This window comes from Callithrix jacchus, chromosome 15 (assembly GCF_049354715.1).
Source record: "Callithrix jacchus isolate 240 chromosome 15, calJac240_pri, whole genome shotgun sequence".
In the NCBI taxonomy this organism is placed as follows: Eukaryota; Metazoa; Chordata; class Mammalia; order Primates; family Cebidae; genus Callithrix; species Callithrix jacchus.
The window spans coordinates 35256413-35278724 of NC_133516.1; the positions used below are offsets into that span (position 1 = coordinate 35256413).

At 42.8% G+C, this 22312-nt stretch overlaps 1 protein-coding gene and 1 pseudogene across 25 annotated transcripts in view; one reads left to right on the plus strand and one right to left on the minus strand.

Moving 5' to 3' along the window:
• Positions 1-22312, minus strand: part of NEK4 (NIMA related kinase 4) — a 70435-nt gene that overhangs the window by 3568 nt on the left and 44555 nt on the right. The gene's annotated exons all lie outside the window — the stretch shown is intronic.
• On the plus strand, positions 337-21670 carry LOC144579452 (uncharacterized; annotated as a pseudogene).

Sequence of the window (22312 nt, forward strand, 5' to 3'; positions counted from 1 at the left end):
CTTGTTGAAAGAACTGTTCAAAATTAAAATAACAGCTAGCATGTTAAACAGATACTATGAACCTCCTGATACAATGCACTGACCACGGTACTTGGCCAAATAGTTTTTAAAGTAATTTTCACCAGTTTCACTGAAAGTAGTGGGAGGTTTACAGAGCTCCTCGGAGCAGTGAGCCATTATCATGCCACTGCACTACAGCCTGGGCTACAGAGCAACACTTCAACTCAAAAAAACAAACTAAAGTCTCTGGAAATGGTGCTAAGAGAATATGGCATATTAATTTTAAAATAAAAATTATAGGAGCCCACTGTTTTGGACTAAACTCCTACACTAGTGATGGCAGCCACAAGCCATCAGGAACAGCCGCTACCATCACACTGGCAGCAGCAGGGAGGTGTGAACAGTGATGGCAGGAGCAGCTGCAGGAACAGCAGTGGCACTAATGGAACCCTGCGCCCTGTGTCCCCAAAGCAGGTAACCAGGCCATGCCCACCTTCGTGCAGACAGGACCCACCCCCAGGCCGAGATCCTCCACTACTCCGGACACCTGCCCCAGCTGTGGGGAGGGCTAGGGGAGGAAGCAGACAGTCCCCGAAGCCGGCCCCTGGGAGTCCCCCCCAGAGCCCACTGCCCTGGAGGTTGCTGGGATGGAGCCTGGCTGAGTCACCTGCCAGTTGGGAAGCAGCATGGTCAGGCACAAAGGGGCAGGCAGAGAGGTGCCCCAAGGTGGAGCCAAGCCTGAGCGGCCCCCACTGCTCCGCAGGCTCTGGGGAGTCTGCTCCCACTGCCTGGCCTCTACCCACTACCCCCACTGCCAGCTCCAATCTGAGAGTAGGGTTGGGCCGAGTCCAGGCACCGTCAAAGCCTGGCCAGGTGTGTGCATGTTTGGGGTAGCTATGACACGCCAGCCTCCTCCGGCTTTGTCCTTCTTCAGACTTTGGGCTCAAACAAGCACAGGATGGTGGAGGCAAGGTGAGGGGGTGCGGAGGGCAGCTTGGCATTAGCCTGCATATGCCCTTTGGCATCAGCAGCCGGGGCCCCAAGCAGGAGGCAGACAGGCTCTGGGCAGAAGGGGGTGGGTCCCTGGTAAGGCCCCACCTTCGGGCCAGGGAGGGCCTGAAGGCTGGGATGGGGCTGCTAGTCCCACAGACCAGAGTGGGAACTTGTGATGCCTTTTCTGGGTTTGCCCATGGACCAATTGGTGGGTAATTCCTCCTGTCTAAGGCCCCTAAAATCCCTGGGCTCCACCAGAGCAGAACAGACAATGGGATGACCACCTGCAGAGAGAAGCTACCCTTCTGCTGAGAGCTCAACACTCATCAAGATGACCAGCTGCATACGAGACACCCTGGCTATGGAAAGAAGCTGCCCCCTACGGGTCTCCTCTGAGCTGCTCTCTCAATAGTTTCTCTTGGTCTTCTTTACCCTTCATTTGTTTTCATACCTCTTCCTGGTCACAGGACAAGAACTCGGGACCCACTGAATGGTGAGGCTAAAAGAACTGTAATGTAAACATGTTAGGAGTTGAAACATGCCACTTTCTCACCATGCTGCATGTGAAGAGGAGAGAAGGGCTGTGGCCCTTCAAGGAGCCCAGACCTGGGAGCTCCCCAAGCCAAGTGATACTCCAAAGATCCCATAACACTAACCCTCTTTGGGGCCCTGTGGTTCCTGGCATCTCCAAGCTTCACCAGTGTTCCCCAGTGCCAGCAGTGGAAGCTGCTTGAGGTGTACCTGGTCTGGCTGTAGCCTCACAGAGGGCCAGTGCCCATGCCGGCATCTGGAGATGCCCACCCCGCTGCAGCAGCTGGAGTGTCTTGACTGTGCAGTGGCTGGACACCATGCTCACTCTCACACTCCGCTGCTCCACGCCCTATTCTCCCTTGGCAGGCGTGGGATACAGGCTGGTAATATGAGCCGAATGCAATGCCAGGCCATGGGCAGAACAAGCCCAGTGGGCCTGAGCAAAACTCAGGCAAAGGCACCATCAGCCACAGATGTTTCTGGCCAGAAAAGTGACACCCCAAAGATCCCATAACACTAGGCCCAACAGTCCAGACTAAAAATCATAAAGGAGTCACTCATGCTCACCAAACCGAAACTGAGCTGTCATCTGGCCTTTCAAGTAATTGAGAGACTGAAAGAGCTAACAGCCTAATTTTCCAAACAGGCCAGTTTCAACTGACATCATGTGAAGTTTCATCTGGAGTAACCTGATGTCAACCAATCAATTATTTTTCTATTATTGTGTCTCCTTGTCCCCACCCTAAAATGACCAATCCACTTTTTTTCGGGAGCTACCCTATCAACTGAGACAAATCCACTTTTTGCTCTTTTTTTCTGCTTTATCCAACCCCTTTTCTATCTATAAAGCCAATCTCCTCTGCTTCACTCATTAAACATTTATTCTATTTTATAGAATGAAGTGTTCCCCAATGCCAGAATCACTAAGAGATCTTTAAACAAAATGTGTTGTAATTTTGTCTTTTGACAGAAGAAACATCTATTTGAGAAAATCTAAACTTTAGTATAAGAACAGTAAGACTCAGTGGTATGCAAATCAAGAGCAACTGCTACCTTTCTCCACCCCACCTAAGTGAGACAAAAATTCCACTCCGGGCCAGTGAAGCCAAGAACATAGGCCTTTGTTTCCCTGCAGCTTCCAGTTGAACAGATCTTCTTGGGAGGGCAGGACATCGGCAGATCTCATCCTGCTGCCTGTCGTTGAGGCTACATTTCAGGAGAGTGCAGGCAAGAAGTGGGAGCTCCCTTCTTCCACCTAGCCCAGGGTACTACTAGGATGTAGGCTCTACTTTGGGTACAGGACTGCTAAAAATTATGGGGCCTAGGCCAAGCGCCCTGGCTCGTACCTGTAATCCCAGCACGTTGGTATGCTGAGGTGGGTAGATCACTTAAAGTCAGGAGTTCAAGAGCAGCCTGGCCAACATGGTAAAACCTCCATTTTAATTAAATGGTACAGTGACACAATCTCAGCTCACTGCAACCTCTGCCCCCGGGTTCAAGCAATTTTCATGCCTCAGTCTCCCAAGTAGCTGGTATTACAGGCACCCACCACCATGCCAAGCTAATTTTTGTATTTTTAGTAGAGATGGGGTTTCATCATGTTGGCCAGGCTGGTCTCAAACTCTTGACCTCAAGTTATCCGCCCACCTTGGCCTCCCCAGGTGCTGGGATTACAGCACTGCACCTGACCTCAATTATTTAATTCAATTATTTATTTTTAAATTCTTTGTTTTCCCACTCTTCTTTTCCTCCTTCTCCCACTTCCTAGTTAGCTCTTTAGAAATAAAACTATAGGTCAGGCATGGTGTCAAGACTACGAGTACTTCAGGTCAAGAGCACGAGTACAGCTTGGCCAACATGGTGAAATCCCATCTCTATTAAAAATACAAAAATTAGCCAGGCGTGGTGGTATGTGCCTGTAGTGCCAGCTACTTGGGAGGCTGAAGCAGATGAGTAGCTAGGACTCCAGATGCACACCACCATGCCAAGAACCCAGGAGATGGAAGTTGCCGTGAGCCAAGATTGCACCACTGCACTCCAGCCTGGGTGACAGAGCAAGACTCGGTCTCAAAGAAAGAAAAAAAAAAGGAGCAGCAAAAAAAATTTTAGGAAATAATGCCTGAATACTTTACAATTTATTGAAAAACACTGATCTACACATCCAAGAAGCTAAATGAACTTCGAAGTAGAATAAACTCAAAGAGATCCACAGACAGACACATCAAGGTTAAAGTGCTTAAAGTCAAAAACAGAAAATCTCAAAAGCAGCAAGATGAAAATAACATTATTAGAAGGCAACACCAATAACATTCACAGTTAATGTCTCCTCATAAACAATGGAGACTAGAAGGCAGAAGGATAACATTCAAAGTGCTCCAAAAAACTGTCAACAAAGAATCCCATATCCAGAAAATCTATCATTCAAAAATAAAAGTGAAATGAAAAATTCCCAGATAAACAAATACAGAGAATCTGTGGCTAGCAGACCAACATTACAGGACACACTAAGGGAAGTCCATCAAGGCTAAAAGGATGAGACCCTACACAGTAACTCAAAGCAATGTGAAAACACAAAAGGGTACTTACTGGTAAAGGTAACTATGAAACACAGTACAAACACATAATGCCTCTCTTAACTAATTTGAAAAGCTATTGTATGAAACAGTAGTGTAGAAGATGAAGAGTAAGAAGCATAAGGAATCCATCTCCTCACTCAGGCAAAAATTGTACTGACAGAATCTCTTTTATGTAACTGTTTTAAAACTATGGATTCTACTGAAGGCCGGAAACATCTGGGGAAAGTCTTAGAAGTTAAATTGTGGTTAATTTCATCCCTAAGCACCCTGCACCCAGTGGCAGACCGTCATAGTGTCTGTTCCTGAAGCAGCTTGCATGATGCTTGCAAGAACCAGGGTAGGCAGTAAGAAACCAGTCCTCCAAACATCAGGGATCTGTGTACTGACAGCTGCTTCTGATCACTGAGGTATAGACACAGAAGCAGAAAACCAATGTTGCAACCATCACTGACACTGTTGCAAACCTCTCTCCCTCTAGCTTAAGTGACTTCCTGGCTATTTAAAAGGCTGGTGGCTTTATTTCTCCCCCTTCATTTTTCTCTTTTTCCCCTTTTGGGGGCCACACATGGAAGGAGCAGTATATTCCAAAGCCACTGGGTACGGTGGCTTATGCCTAGAATCCCAGATCTTTGGGAGGCCAAGGCAGGAGAATCGCTTGAGCCCAGGAGTTCAAGACACACCTGGGCAACACAGGGACACCCTGTCTCTACCAAAAAAAAAAAAAATTTTATTAGCTAGGTGTGGTGGGGCACACCTGTTGTTCAAGCTACTAGGGAGGCTGAGACAGGAGAATTGCTTAAGTCTGGGAGGTTGAAGCTGCAGTGAGCTGTGAATATGCCATTGTACTCCAGCCTGGATGACAGAGCAAGACCCTGTCTGGGATCACTGGCATGTACCATCATGCCTAATTTTTGTATTTTTAGTGTATGGGGTTTCACCATGTTAATCAGGCTGGTTGAACTCCTGACCTCAAGTGATCCGCCTGTGCCAGGCTCCCAAAGTGCTGGGAATACAGGCGTGAGCCACTGCAACCAGTCTGAAAAAAAAGAAATTCTAAGCTGAAAAGTACAATAACTGCAATGAAAAAGCAAATCTGAGGAAGCAGAAGAAAGAAATAGTGAACCTGAAGATAGAATAATTAAAAGTATCAAGTCTGAAGAACAGAAGTAAAAAGACCACAGAAAGTGATGAGAGCCTAAAGGACCTATAGGACACCATTAAGCAGCCCAATGTATGCAATGTGGTAGTCCCAGAGAAAGAGGAGAGAGAGGATCAGATAAATGATCTGAAGAAATAATAACTGAAAAATTCTCAAGTTTGATGAAAGACAAATATTTAAAGACAAAATAAATATAAACATCCAAGAAGCTCAACAAACTCCAAGTAGGATGAACTTGATTCCATACTGAGACACATTATAATCAAACTGTCAAAAGACACAGCCAGGCTCAGTGATTCACACCTATTATCCCAGCACTTTGGGAGGCTATGGCAGGCAGATCACTTGAGGTCAAAAGTTCAAGACCAACCTGGCTGACGAGGTGAAACCCTGACTCTACTAAAAATACGAAAATTAGCCCAGCATGGTAGCACGTGCCAGTGATCCCAGCTATGCAGGAGGCTGAGTCACAAGAATCTCAAGAACCCGGGAGGTGGAGGTTGCCACTACACTCTACCCTGGGTGACAGAGTGAGACTTTGTCTTAAAACACACACCCACAAACACATATACACACACTGTCAAAAGGCAATCCTGAAAACAGCATCAGAGAAGCAACTTGTCACATACAAAGGATCCCCAATAAGATATTTACAGATAAAAGCAGACAGAATTCATTAACACTATAGATTTTCCCTATAAGGAATATTCAAGGGAATTCTGCAGGTTGAAATGAAATGACACTAAGTAACTTGAAGCTTTATGAAGAAAGAAAACTGTCTTAAAAACAATCAAATTAATCAAATTGATAGGAACAGAGAGGAGAATGGTGTTTACCAGAGGCTGGAGGGTAGGGAGAATGGGCAAGTGGTGATCAAGGGTACAAGGTTCAGTTATACAGAGGAAGTAAGTATTTTAAGATACACTGCACAACATGGTGAATACATTTAATAAAAATGTATTACATATTTCAAAATTGCTAAGAGAATTTCAAATGTTTTCATTGCAACAAAATGATAAATACTTGAGGTGACAGACATGTTGATTAGCTTGATTTAATCAAACCACATTGTATACTTATATCAGAACATATTGTACTCTATAAATATGTACAATTATGATGTGTTGATTAACAATAAAAAATGTATGTATGTATGTATTTATTTATTTATTTTTTGAGACGGAGTTTCACTCGTTACCCAGGCTGGAGTGCAATGGCACGATCTCGGCTCAATGCAATCTCCGCCTCCTGAGTTCAGGCAATTCTCCTGCCTCAGCCTCCTGAGTAGCTGGGATTACAGGCACAAGCCACCATGCCCAGCTAATTTTTTGTATTTTTAGTAGAGACGGGGTTTCACCATGTTGACCAGGATGGTCTCGATCTCTTGACCTCATGATCCACCCACCTCAGCCTCCCAAAGTGCTGGGATTACAGGCGTGAGCCACCGCGCCCGGCCCTAAAAAATATATTTATAAAAGAAATCCCTTTGGTAAAGGTAAACAGATGGGAAACTACAAAAGCTAGTATTGTTTTTTTGTTGTTTGTTTTTCAGATGAAGTCTTGCTGTCGCCAGGCTGGAGTGCTGTGGCATGATCTCGGTTCACTGCAACCTCCACCTCCGGAGCTCAAGTGATTCTCCTGCCTCAGCCTCCCGAGTAGCTGGGAATACAGGCCCACACCACCATGCCCAGCTCATTTTTGTATTTTTTAGTAGAGACAGGGTTTCACTATGTTGGCCAAATGGTCTCGATCTCCTGATCTTGTGATCTGCCTGCCTCGACCATCCAAAGCACTGGGATTACAGGCGTGAGCCACCCCACCTGGCAAAAGCTAGTATTATTGTAACAACTGTTTATAATTTCTTTTTTTTCCTACAAGATTTAAGAGGCTAATACATTACAAAACAATTAGTCTAAAAGCTAATATTACTGTAACTTTTGTTTGCAATGACATATTTTGTTTTCCATAAAATTTAAGAGATTAATGATTTTAAAAACCAATTTTTAGCTTCTGTTTTTAAACATAAAATGCACAAAGATATACTTTTGTGACATCAATAACTAGAAGGAGTTGGGGCAAAGCTGTTAAAAGGGCAGAGTTTTTATATGTTATTGAAGTTAAGCTGGTATAAATTCAAACTAGAGTATTGTAATTTTAGGATGTCAAATAAAATCTCCACTGTAACCACAGAAAAACAGTTACAAGATATGTCTCTCCTTATCAATAATTACTTTAAATGTAAATGGATTAAACTCTCCAATCAAAAGACAGAAATTGTCAGGATGGATTAAAAAAACTCATAATCTACCTATAAGCTATCTATAAGAGACTCTAGATCTAAAGACACAAAAAGATTGAAAGTAAAAATTTTGAAAAAAATATTCCACACAAATTGTAACCAAAGAAGATTAGGGATGGCTTTACAAATATCAGACAAAATAGTATTTAAATTAAAAAAAGTTATAAGAGACAAAAAAAGAAGACGTAAACAAGAAGATTAGAACAATTATTAACATTTATACACCTAAGTGTACAAATGAAGATACTGATGGCTTGTTTTTGGGTGTAAAAAACAAACCATAAATAATTGGAGACTTCAATACCCCACTCTTAATAATGGATAGAACAACCTGGCAGAAGATAATTAAGAAAATAGAGGACTTGGCTGAGTGGCTCACTCCTGTAATCCTAGCACTTTGGGAGGCTGACGGGGGCGGACTGCCTGAGGTCAGGAGTTAGAGACCAGTCTGGCCAACATCGTGAAACCTCATCTCTACTAAAAATACAAAAAAAATTTTGGCCAGGCATGGTGGCATGTGCCTGTAATCCCAGCTACTCGGGAGGCTGAGGCAGGGGAACTGCTTGAACTAGGGAGGTGGAGGTTGCAGTGAGCCATTGCACCACTGTACTCCAGCCTAAGTACAAGACTCCGTCTCAAAAAATAAAAGAAAGAAAGAAAGAAAAGAAAATAGAGGACTTGAACAATGCAGTAAACCAACTAGATCTAACAGACATCTAAAACTTTTTTTTTTTTTTTTTGAGATAGTCTTTCACTTTTGTTGCCCAGGCTGGAGTACAACGGCTCAATCTTAGTTCACTACAACCTCTGTTTCCTGGGTTCAAGCAATTCTTCTGCCTCAGACTCCCAGGTAGCTGGGATTACAGACATGTACCACCACGCCCAAGCTAATTTTGTATTTTTAGTAAAGACGGGGTTTTACCATGTTGTCAGGCTGGTCTTGAACTCCTGACCTTGGGCAATCCACCAGCCTCGGCCTCCCAAAGTCCTGGGATTACAGGCATGAGCCACTGAGCCTGGCCTACATCTAATACTCTTTACCCAACAACAGAATACTCATTCTTCTCAAATGCACATGGGTCATTCTCCCTGACAGAGCATATTGTAGACCACAAATTAAGTCTCCATAGATTTTAAAGGAAAGATATCACACAGAGTATCTTCTCCAACCACAGTGGGATGAAATTAGAAATCAGTAACAAGGAAAAATAAAATACACAAATTTGTGGGAACTAAATAACACTTTTGTTTTTTGAGATGGAGTTGCCCAGGCTGGAGTGTTGTAGTGTGATCTCGGCTCACTCCAACCTCCACCTCCCAGGTTCAAGCAATTCTCCTGCCTCAATCTCCCGAGTAGCTGGGATTACAGGTGCCCAACACCACAACCAGCTAATATTTGTATTTTTAGTAGAGACAGGTTTCAGATATCTACCAGGCTGGCCTCAAACTCCTGACTCAAGTGATCCACCTGCTTCAGCTCCCATAATGCTGAGATGACAGGCATGAGCCACTGTGCCTAGCCTAAATAACACACTCTTAAATCACCAATGGATCAAAGAAGAATCAAAAGGAAAATGAGAAAAGAGACAAATGAAAATTAAAAACTATATAATCAAACTTTCAGAATTCAACAAAAACAGTGCTATGGGGGGAACTTATAGCTATAAACACTTACATTAAAAAAGAAAGATATTGGTCTGAGCACAGTGGCTCATGCCTGTAATCCCAGCACTTTAGGAGATCTAGGTAGGAGGATTGCATGAGGGCAGGAGTTCAAGGTCAGCCTGGGCAACACAGACAGACCTTGTTTCTACAAATAATTTAAAAAATTAGCCAGGCGTGTTGGCTCATGCCTGTAATCCCAGCTTTGGGAGGCCAAAGCAGGTGGATTACAAGGTCAGGAAATCGAGACCATCCTGGTTTACATGGTGAAACCCCATCTCTACTAAAAATACAAAAAATTAGCTGGGTGTGGTGGCACTCGCCTGTAGTCTGAGCTACTTGAAAGGCTGAGGCAGGAGAATAGCTTGAACCTGAGAGGTGGAGGCTGCAGTGAGCTGAGATCGTGCCACTGCACTCGAACCTGGCGACAAAGCATGACTCAAAAAAGAAAAAAAAGAATTAAGGGGCCAGGCATGGTAGCTCACACTTGTAACCCTAACACTTTAGGAGGCTGACACAGGTGAATCAGTTGAGCCTAACAGTTCAAGACCAGCCTGGGCAACACAGTAAAAGCCTGTCTCCACAAAAAGTACAAAAATAATTAGCTGGGTATGGTGGCCCACACCTGTAGTCCGAGCTATTCTAGAGGCTGAGGTGGGAGAATCACTTGAGCCTGAGAGGTAGAGGTTGTAGCAAGCCAAAGTCCAGCCTGGGGGAAGGAGCGAGATCCTATTTCAAATATTTTAAATTTTAAAAAAAGTCACAGTGGCTCACAGCTGTAATCCTAGCACTCTGGGAGGCCGAGGCAGGTGGATCACCTGAAGTCAGGAGTTCAAGACCAGCCTGACCAACGTGGGGAAACCCCATCTTTACTAAAATACAAAAATTAGCCAGGCATGATGGTGAGGCTGAGACAGGAAAATCACTTGAACCGGGGAGACGGTAGGTGCAGTGGGCCAAGATTGCACTACTGCACTCCAGCCTGGGGCGGCTGAGCGAGACTGCATCTTAAAAAAAAAAAGATTGCTTCACTTGACTTGTCTTAAAAAACAGACATGACTCAAATTTACTAAAATAATTAAAAAATTAAAATGAACAGATTACTACCAACTCTACAGAAATAAAAAGAATTATAAGAGAATGAACAATTTTATGCTAACAAGTTGCATAAACCTAGATGAAATGGACACATTCCTAGAAACATAAAACCTACTGAGACTGAGTCACAAAAAAATAGAAAATCTGAATAGACCCATAACTAGAATAAGGAGAATGAATCAATCATCAACAAACTCCCAAAAAGGAAAGGTCCTAGACCTGATCGCTTTGCTGGTGATTCTACTAAACATTTGGAGAGGAACTGTTGCCAATCCTTCTCAAATTTTCCAGAGAGTTGAGGAGGAAGGGGCAATTCCTGGTTCATTCTATGAGGCTGACAATGCCTCCGGTGCTAGGGCCAGACAGGGACACCACAGAAAAAGAAAAATGCCTATGAATATCCCTTATGAACAGCATTTTGAAAATCTGTAACAAATCCAGATGATTAAAGGTTTTTCATCTCTGTTCATGAGAGATATTGATCTGATATATTTTTCATATCAGATTTTTCATATCCTTATTGAGTTTTAATGTCAGAGTTGTGCTGGTTTTTGTGGATAAGGTGGAAGTATCCCCTCTTAAAGTATTCCGGAAGACTTTGTGTATGATTGGTGTTCTTTCTTAGATGGTTGGAAAAACTCACCAGTAAAACATCTGGGCATGGAGCTTTCTTTGTGGGTAAGGTTTACTTTTATGTTTAGGCTTTGTATAAATGATTAGAATAGTCAAATTCATAGAGGCAGATGGTAGAAGGGTGGTTGCCAGAGGCTGGTGAGGGCAGGAAATGGGGAACTATTGTTAAATGGGCGTAGAGTTTCAGTTCTGCATCGTGAAAAATGTTCTGATGATAGATGGTGGTGATAGTTGTACAACATGAACATACTTAATACCACTAAACCACAGGCTTAAATGACGAAAATGATATATTTTAAGTTATGCCCATTTTACCACAATTTTTTAAAATGTATATATTGTTGAGCCTATAACATATAGAAATGTAATATATTTGCCAATAACAAAACAAAGGAGCTAAGTGGGAGCAAAGCTGTATTAGACTACAGAAATGACTCCACATGGAAAGTTGAAGCCAAAGAAACAAAGAGATGTAGAAATCACAGAGTTACAATAAGAAAATCTACAAATACACTTTCCTTTCTTCTCTCAACTTCAAGACACATAAAATCATATAAAGTAATTATAGCTATGTAATGTTGAGTATGTAATATTTATAGGTATGTTACAGATAACAATAGTATCACAATAAGAGTAAAGAGAGGCCAGGTGCAGTGGTTCATGCCTGTAATCCCAGCAGTTTGGGAGGGTGAGGCAGGCAAACTGCCTGAGCTCAGGAGTTTGAGGCCAGAGTGGGCAAACTCCAAAAAATACAAAAATCAACCAGGAATGACAGTGCATGCCTGTAGCCCCAGCTACTTGTGGGGCTGAGGCAGGAGAACTGCTTAAGTCTGGAAGGTGAAGGCTGCAGTAAGTCAAGATGGTGCCACTGCACTCTATCTCACTAGAATTAAGTTAGTACAAGTCTGAAGCTGATTCCAATAAGATGTATATAGGAAGCCTTAGGGCAACCACTAAGGACACACCTCAAAAGTACACAGTTAAAAAAAATAATAATTAAGGAAATTAAAATGCTACCTTGAATCAGATGTATCTGTATGCAATTGCAAATGAATATAAGAAAATTCCAATAATAAAAGACCAAAAAAAAAAAAAAAGAGGGACAGAGAGAAAAAAAATTCCAATTATAATGGCATCACAAAGAATACTGAGGAAGTCTGGGTGCAGTGGCTCACATGTGTAATCCCAGCACTTTGGGAGGTTGAGGTGGGAAGATTACTTGAGGCCAGAAGTTCAAGACCAGCTTGGCCAACATGGTGAAACCCCGTCTCTACTAAAAATACTAAAATTATCCAGGCGTGATGGCAGACTCCTGTAATCTGAGCTACTAGGGAGGCTGAGGCAGGAGAAACGCTTGAACCCAGGAGGGGGAGGTTGCAGTGAGTCAAGATCACACCACTACACTCCAGCCTCTGTGACAGAGTGAGACTCTATCTCAAAAACTAACAAACAAACAAGAAAACAAAAAAAGAATACCTATGAAGAAATTTAACAAAAGAAGTACAAAATTTATACTCTAGAAAACATTGTTAAGAAATTAAAAATCAGAACAACCCAGGATTGGAGCTCGCGTTGAATCCGCAAACGGTGAGTCAGAGCTGCATTTCCAGACTGATCTTTGTTGCCCACAGAACGGGGAAACTCCCAAGTATAAAAAGACACAGGACGCCAGGCAGTAGGTCTGCCTGGCGAAGCCGGCAGCCGGGGCGGCGGCGGCCGGCCCTACCCAGCAATCCCCACAGGGCGCGCTTGTCCGGGGGCCTTGTTGAACCGGCAACCTGAGATTTGAGAGGGCTGGACTTGAGACTGAACGAGACTTGGACAGTAGCCCAGCCCAGGGGATTGCAGGGACAGATCGTTTGGGATACCCAGTGGGACGAACAAAACCGCGATTTCAAACTATCCCGAGCAGACGGTCCCAGACGCTCTGTGGGGGAGGGGCGTCCACCACTCCTGAGGCAACCCGCCCCAACTGAGATACACGCCCAATGCTGACGCAGCCAGCCGTTGCCGAGGCAACCCGCCCCAACTGAGATACACGCCCACTGTTGAGGCAGCCAGCCGTTGCTGAGGCAACCCGTCCCTACTGAGATACACGCCCACTGCTGACGCAGCCTGCCGTTGCTGAGGCAACACGCTACAACGAAGAGACTCCGCCGCAGGGCGTGGCGGAGACCACAGCAGAGCCTGCAGGAACAGGGCGAATCACACAACAGCAGGGCGGAGCCTCGGCAACCAAACAGTGGCTAGTCTGCCTTCTAGCTGGGCAGGACACCTCATCGAACATCCAAAAATAAAGCCCAAACCCCTCAACACAGAGCATTTGGGAAAAAAAAAAAAAAAAAAAAGGGTTTTTTAATGAGCTCTGTTGCAGCAGAATCAAACATAGCAGCCTAACAGCCCTGAAGGAACAACAGAGCGCACAGCTCAGCAATTAAACCCCTATAAAGTACAAACTGTCTCCTCAAGCAGCTCCCTGACCCCTCTATATCCAAAAGACTGACATTAGGCAGGCATCATCCTGGGACAAAGATAGCAGAAAAAGAAACTGGTAGCATCCCTTGCTGTGCCACAGCTGCTAGAGGTGCACCCCAGACAAGCAGGGTCTGGAGCGGACCTCAGCAGTTGTACAGCGAAGGGGCTAGACTGGTAGAAGGAAAACCAAGCAACAGAAATACTTCATCATCAACATTCTGGGTGTCCACTCAGAGACCCAATCGAAAAGTCAGCAACTACGCAGACGACCAGCGGACAAATCCACAAAGATGGGAAGAAACCAGCGCAAAAAGGAGGAAAACACCCGAAACCAGAACACCTCGCCTCCTAGAAAGGACCAAAACTCCTCACAAGCAAGGGACAAAGCTGGACGGAGAATGACTGTGACGAAATGATGGAATTAGACTTCAGAAGATGGATAATGAGAAACTTTTGTGAGCTAAAAGATCATGTATTAAATCAATGCAAAGAAACTAAGAACCTTGAAAAAAGATTTGAAAAAAGATTCGAGGAAATGATAACAAGAATGGATAACTTAGAGAGGAATATGAATGAATTAAAGGAGCTGAAAAACACAATATGAGAACTTCGCGAAGCAAACACAAGTTTCAATAGCCGAATTGACCAAGCAGAAGAAAGAATATCTGAAGTCGAAGACCAACTCAATGAAATAAAACGAGAAACCAAGATCAGAGAAAAAAGCGCAAAAAGGAATGAACAAAGTCTCCAAGAAATGTGGGACTATGTGAAAAGACCTAACCTACGTTTGATAGGTGTACCAGAAGGGGATGAAGAGAATGAATCCAAGCTGGAAAATACTCTTCAGGACATCATCCAGGAAAATTTCCCCCACCTAGCAAGACAGGCCAACACTCAATTGCAGGAAATACAGAGAACACCACAAAGATATTCTGCAAGAAGAGCAACCCCAAGGCACATAATCGTCAGATTCAACAGGGTTGAAATAAAAGGAGAGAATACTAAGGGCAGCCAGGGAGAAAGGACGGGTCACCCACAAAGGGAAGCCCATCAGACTCACAGCAGATCTCTCAGCAGAAACACTACAAGCCAGAAGAGAGTGGGGGCCAATATTCAACATTCTTAAAGAAAAGAACTTTCAACCCAGAATTTCATATCCAGCCAAACTGAGCTTCAGAAGTGAAGGAAAAATAAAATCCTTTGCGAACAAGCAAGTACTCAGAGATTTTGTCACCACCAGGCCTGCTTTACAAGAGCTCCTAAAAGAGGCACTACACATAGAAAGGATCAACCAGTACCAGCCATTCCAAAATCACACTGAATGCTAAAGAGCTTCAACATAATGAAGAATCTACAACAACTAACAGGCAAAACAGCCACTTAGCATCAAAATGGCAGTATCAAATTCACACATAACAATATTAACCCTAAATGTAAATGGACTAAATGCACCAATCAAAAGACACAGACTGGCAAATTGGATAAAAATCCAAAACCCATCAGTGTGCTGTATCCAGGAAACCCATCTCACCTGCAAGGATACACAAAGGCTCAAAATAAAGGGATGGAGGAAGATTTACCAAGCTAATGGAAAGCAAAAAAAAGCAGGAGTTGCAATTCTCATCTCTGATAAAATAGACTTTAAAGCAACAAAGATCAAAAGAGACAAAGAAGGCCATTACATAATGGTAAAAGGATCAATACAACAAGAAGAGCTAATGATCCTAAACATATATGGACCCAATGCAGGAGCACCCAGATACATAAGGCAAGTTCTTAATGACTTACAAAAGGACTTAGACTCCCACACAATAATAGTGGGAGACTTTAACACTCCACTGTCAATACTAGACAGATCAACCAGACAGAAAATCAACAAGGATATCCAGGGCTTGAACTCAGACCTGGAGCAAGCAAACCTGATAGACATTTACAGAACTCTCCACCCCAAATCCACAGAATACACATTCTTCTCAGCACCACATCACACCTACTCTAAAATTGACCACATAATTGGAAGTAAAGCACTGCTCAACAAATGCAAAATAACTGAAATCATAACAAACAGCCTTTCAGACCGTAGTGCAATCAAGTTAGAACTCAGAATTCAGAAACCAACCCAGAACCGCACAGCTTCATGGAAACTGAACAACTGGCTCTTGAATGTTGACTGGGTAAACAACAAAATGAAGGCAGAAATAAAGAAGTTCTTCGAAACCAATGAGAACAAAGACACAACGTGCCAGAACCTCTGGGACACATTTAAAGCAGTCTCTAGAGGAAAGTATATAGCAATAAGTGCCCATATGAGGAGAATGGAGAGATCCAAAATTGGCACCCTATCGTCAAAATTTTGAAAGAGCTAGAGGAGCAAGATCAAAAAAACTCAAAACCCAGCAGAAGACAAGAAATAACTAAGATCAGAGGTGAGCTGAAGGAGATTGAGACACGAAAAACCCTTCAAAAAATCAATAAATCCAAGAGCTGGTTTTTTGAAAAGATCAACAAAATAGACAGACCACTAGCCAGATTGATTAAAAATAAAAGAGAGAACAACCAAATAGATGCAATAAAAAATGATAAAGGGGAAACCACCACAGATTCCACAGAAATTCAAACCATCATCAGAGAATATTACAAACAACTCTATGCGCATAAACTAGTAAACCTGGAAGAAATGGATAAATTCCTGGACTCCTGTGTCCTCCCAAGCCTAAACCAGGAGGAAGCTGAAACTATGAATAGACCAATAACAAGGTCTGAAGTTGAGGCAGCAATTAAGAGCCTACCACACAAAAAAAGCCCAGGTCCAGACGGGTTCACAGCCGAATTCTACCAGACACACAAGGAGGAGCTGGTACCATTCCTTCTAAAACTATTTCAAACAATCCAAAAAGAGGGAATTCTTCCCAAATAATTTTATGAGACCAACATCATCCTGATACCAAAACCCGGCAGAGACCCAACGAGAAAAGAAAACTTCAGGCCAATATCCATGATGAACATAGATGCAAAAATCTTCAATAAAATATTGGCAAGCCGATTGCAACAGCAAATCAAAAAACTTATTCATCATGATCAAGTAGGATTCATCCCAGGGATGCAAGGCTGGTTCAACATACGCAAGTCTATCAACGTAATTCACCACATAAACAGAACCAAAAACAAAAACCACATGATTATCTCAATTGACGCAGAGAAGGCATTCGACAAAATTCAACAGCCCTTTATGCTAAAAACCCTCAATAAACTCGGTATCGATGGAACGTATCTCAAAGTAATAAAAGCTATTTATGACAAACCAACAGCCAATATCATACTGAATGGGCAAAAACTGGAAGCATTCCCTTTAAAATCTGGCACTAGACAAGGATACCCTCTCTCACCACTCCTATTCAATATAGTACTGGAAGTTCTAGCCAGAGCAATCAGGCAAGAAAAAGAAATAAAGGGTATTCAAATAGGAAAGGTGGAAGCCAAATTGTTTCTATTTGCAGACGACATGATAGTATACCTAGAAGACCCCATCGCCTCAGCCCAAAAACTCCTGAAACTGATAAGCAACTTCAGCAAAGTCTCAGGATATAAAATCAATGTGCAAAAATCACAAGCATTCGTCTACACCAACAACAGACTTAAAGAAAGCCAAATCAAGAGTGAACTGCCATTCGCAATTGCTACAAAAAGAATAAAATACCTTGGAATACAACTCACAAGGAACGTAAGAGACCTCTTCAAGGAGAACTACAAATCACTGCTCAACGAAATAAGAGAGGACACAAACAGATGGAGAAACATTCCATGTTCATGGTTAGGAAGAATTAATATCGTGAAAATGGCTATACTGCCCAAAGTAATTTACAGAATCAACGCTATCCCCATCAAGCTACCATTAACTTTCTTCACAGAACTGGAAAAAACCACCATGAACTTCATATGGAACCAAAAGAGAGCCCGCATAGCCAAGTCAATTCTAAGCAAAAAGAACACAGCGGGGGGCATCACACTACCGGATTTCAAACTATACTACAAGGCTACAGTAATCAAAACAGCATGGTACTGGTACCAAAACAGAGATATAGACCAATGGAACAAAACAGAGGCACCGGAGGCAACACAACATACATACAATCTTTGATAAACCTGACAAAAACAAGCAATGGGGAAAGGATTCCATGTTTAACAAATGGTGTTGGGAAAACTGGCTAGCCATGTGCAGAAAGCAGAAACTGGACCCCTTCCTGACACCTTACACTAAAATTAACTCCAGATGGATTAAAGACTTAAACATAAGACCTGGCACCATAAAAACCCTAGAAGGAAATCTAGGCAAAACTATCCAGGACATAGGAGTAGGCAAGGACTTTATGAACAAAACACCAAAAGCATTGGCAACAAAAGCCAAAATAGACAAATGGGACCTAATCAAACTCCACAGCTTCTGCACAGCAAAAGAAACAGTCACTAGAGTGGATCGGCAACCAACAGAATGGGAAAAAATTTTCGCAGTCTACCCAACTGACAAAGGGCTGATATCCAGAATTTACAAAGAACTCAAACAGATTTACAGGAAAAAAACAAACAAGCCCATTCAAAAGTTGGCAAAGGATATGAACAGATACTTTACGAAAGAAGACATATATGAGGCCAACAATCATATGAAAAAATGCTCATCGTCACTGGTCATCAGAGAGATGCAAATCAAAACCACATTGAGATACCATCTCACGCCAGTTAGAATGGCGATCATTAAAAAATCTGGAGACAACAGATGCTGGAGAGGATGTGGAGAAAAAGGAACACTTCTACACTGTTGGTGGGAGTGTAAATTAGTTCAACCATTGTGGAAGACAGTGTGGCGATTCCTCAAGGCCTTAGAAATAGAAATTCCATTTGACCCAGCAATCCCATTACTGGGTATATATCCAAAAGACTATAAATCGTTCTACTATAAGGACACATGTACACGAATGTTCATTGCAGCACTGTTTACAATAGCAAAGACCTGGAATCAACCAAAATGCCCATTGATAATAGACTGGATTGGAAAAATGTGGCACATATACACCATGGAATATTATGCAGCAATCAGAAATGATGAGTTTGTGTCGTTTGTAGGGACATGGATGAATCTGGAGAACATCATCCTCAGCAAACTGACACAAGAACAGAAAATGAAACAGCGCATATTCTCACTCATAGGTGGGTGATGAAAAATGAGAACACATGGACACAGAAAGGGGAGTAATAAACACTGGGGTTTATTGGGGGGAAAAGGGGAGGGCCAGTGGGAGGGGGAGGTGGGGAGGGATAGCCTGGGGAGAAATGCCAAATGTGGGTGAAGGGGAGAAGAAAAGCAAAGCACACTGCCATGTGTGTACCTACGCAACTGTCTTGCATGCTCTGCTCATGTACCCCAAAACCTAAAATCCAATAAAAAATTAAAAAAAAAAAGAAATTAAAAATCTAAATAAAATCATCTTCTGTTTATGGATCCCAAGATCCAATATTGGCTAAGATGGCACTATTCTTCAAATTGATCTACAGATTCAACAAAATCCGTAACAGAATCCCAGCTTGCTTCTTTGTGGAAATTGACAAGCAGATTCTAAAATTCATATGAAATTGCAAGGGACCCAGAATAACCAAAACAATCTTAAAAAAGAATAACAGTGGAGGACTCACCCTTCCTGATTTCAAACCTTACTCCAAAGCAACAGTAAACAAAGTGTGATAGTGGCATAAGGATAGATGTGTATATCAATGGAATGGAACTGAGAGTCCAGAAATAAACCAAAGTGTCTATAGGCAACTGATTTTTAACAAGGTGAAAAAATAATCTTTGCAACAAATGGTGATGGGACAACAGGACACCCACATACATAATCAAGTTGGAGTTTTACTTGGTGCCATATACAAGAATTAACTCAAAATGTGTCCAATGAGACCTGGAAATGGATTGCATGGAGTGAAGGTCACGCGCAGGGTACACAGAAGTCTCGCCATGTTACCCAGGCTGGTCTCAAACTTCTGAGTTCAAGCAATCTGCCCACCTCGTCCTCCAAAAGCACTGTTTGGCTGTGTCCCTACCCAAATATCACCTTGAATTGTAGCTCCCATAATCCCCACATGTCCTGTGAGGGAGCTGGTGGGAGGTAACTGAATCATGGGGGCGGGTTTTTCCCATGCAGTTCTTGTGATAGTGACTAAGTCTCACGAGATCTGATGGTTTTATAAAAGGCAGTCTGCCGGCACACACTCTCTTGCCTGCTGCCACATAAGATATGTCTTGCTTCCCCTTAACCATCTGCTATGATTGTGAGGCCTCCCCAGCCATGTGGAACTGTGAGTCAATTAAACCTCTTTCCTTTAAAAATTACCCAGTTTCGGGTACGTCTTTATTAGCAGTGTGAGAACAGACTAATACATGCTGGGATTACAGGTGTGAGCCACCATGCCCAGCCAAGTATTCAGTATTTATAAAATCTACAGTAGTATACAGTTATGAACTAGGCCGTCACATGCTCTCACCACACACTAACTGACTTGCCCAGAGCAATTATCAGTCCTGCAAGCTCCACTCATGGACTGATTTCTAAAGAGTCATGCTATGTCGTGAAGCCCAGAAGAGAAAGAGGAAAGAAAAGGAATCAGGAATAGCTGTTACTCAGGGTCACTTGACACTCACGGATAGGGCCATAGAATTCTCTCAGGAGGAGTGGAAATACCTGGACCCTGCACAGAGGGCTTTATATAGGGAAATGATGTAGGAGAATTATAGGAACCTGGTCTTCCTGGGAATCTGTCTTTCTGACCTGAGTATTATCTCCATGTTGGAGAGAAGGTGAAAGCTCTGGATTCTGCAGGGTGAAGACAGCAAACAATCCAGATGGCAGGGAAGGCATCAAGGGTGTGAACCCAGAGAGGAACTATATATTGGGAAGCAATGCAGAAAACAAGCCTATTAAAAATCAACTTGGATTAACCCTTCAGTCACATCTGCCTGAACTGCAGCTATCTTAAGCTGGAAGAAAAATTTATGATCGGCATGGTGGCTCACGCCTGTAATCCCAGCACTTTGGGAGGCCAGGGCGTGTGGATCACAAATTCAGGAGTTTGAGACCAGCCTGGCCAACACGGTGAAACCCCGCCTCTATTAAAAATATAAAAATTAGCTGGGCGTGGTGGCAGGTTCGTGTAGTCCCAACTACCTGGGAGGCTAAGGAAGGAGAATTGCTTGAACTCAGGAGGCGGAGGTTGTAGTGAGCCGAGATTGCACCACTGCACTCCAGCCTAGGCACAGAGCAAAACTCCACCTCAAAAAAAAAAAAAAAAAAAAAAAAAATTATGGAAGTAATCAAGTGAAAAGTTTACAAACCGTAGTTCCTCAGTTCTACCACTTCAAAAAATTTCCTCTAGTGTCAAAACACACATTTTAAATAAATAAATGATTTTATTGATTTCCCATTACTCCCACAAGAAAAGAGAGCACATATTAGAGGAAAACCTTATGAACTCAGCGAAGACACCAAAGTTTTTAGAGTGTCTGCAAGCCTTACTTACCATCAAGTAATCCAAACCTTACAAATGCAGTGAATGTGGCAAGGTCTTTAGTTGCAATCCACACCTGGTAGAACACTGGAGAATTCATACTGGACAGAAGCCTTACAAATGTAGTGAGTGTGACAAGGTGTTTAATAGCAATTTAAACCTTGCACAACATCAAAGAATTCATACTGAGAGAGGCCTCACAAATGTAACAAATGTGGCAAAGCATTTAAAGAGTGTTCAGGACTCACTGCCCATCTTGTAATCCATACTGGAGAGAAACCTTACAAATGTAATAAGAGTGCAAGAACTTCAGGCACAAATTTTCCCTAACCAATCAAAAGAGAAGTAATGCAGAAAAACCTTACAAATGTAATGAATGTGGCAAGGTCTTTGGTCAACTTTCATACCTTGCACAGCATCAAATAATTCATAGTACAGAGAAGCCTTACAAATGTAACAAATGTTGAAAAGCATTTAGCAAATGTTCAGGATTTATGGCCAACCTTCTAATCCCTACCAGAGAGAAACTTTACAAATACAGTGAATATGGCAAGGTCCTCAGGTGCAACTTACACCTAACCATCTGGAGAGAGACCTTACAAGTGTAATGCATGTGGCAAAATTTTCAATCAAAATCTACACCTTGCATGACATTGGAAAATTCATATTGGAGAGAACTCACTGCCCACCTAACTGATGCAATAAATGTGGCAAAGTCTTCAGTTGCACTTCATAGCTAACACAACATTAGAGGACTCACACAGGTGACAAACCTTACAAATATAATAAATGTGGCGAAGAATTTAGTTTGCATTCAGTACTCATCTACTGATCCACACTGAAAGGTAACCTTACAAATGTAAATATAACATATATAAAAATAATATATAAAGAGAGAACAGTTGGCCAGGTGCGGTGGCTCACACCTGTAATCCCAGCACTTTGGGAAGCCCAGGCAGACAGATCACAAGGTCAGGAGTTCGAGACCAGCCCAGCCAATATGGTGAAACCCCATCTCTACTAAAAATACAAAAATTAGCCAGGTGTGATGGCAGAAACCTATCTATAGTCCCAGTTACTTGGGAGGCTGAGGCAGAAGAATTGCTTGAAATAGGGAGGTGGAGGTTGCAGTGAGCTGAGATTATGCCACTGCACTCCAGCCTGGGTGACAGAGCGAGACTCCATCTCAAAAAATAAAAAAGAACAGTTAGAGTAGAGAGTATTTTTTTTTTTTTGAGACAGAGTTTCGCTCTTGTTACCCAGACTGGAGTGCAATGGCGCGATCTCGGCTCACTGCAACCTCCACCTCCTGGGTTCAGGCAATTCTCCTGCCTC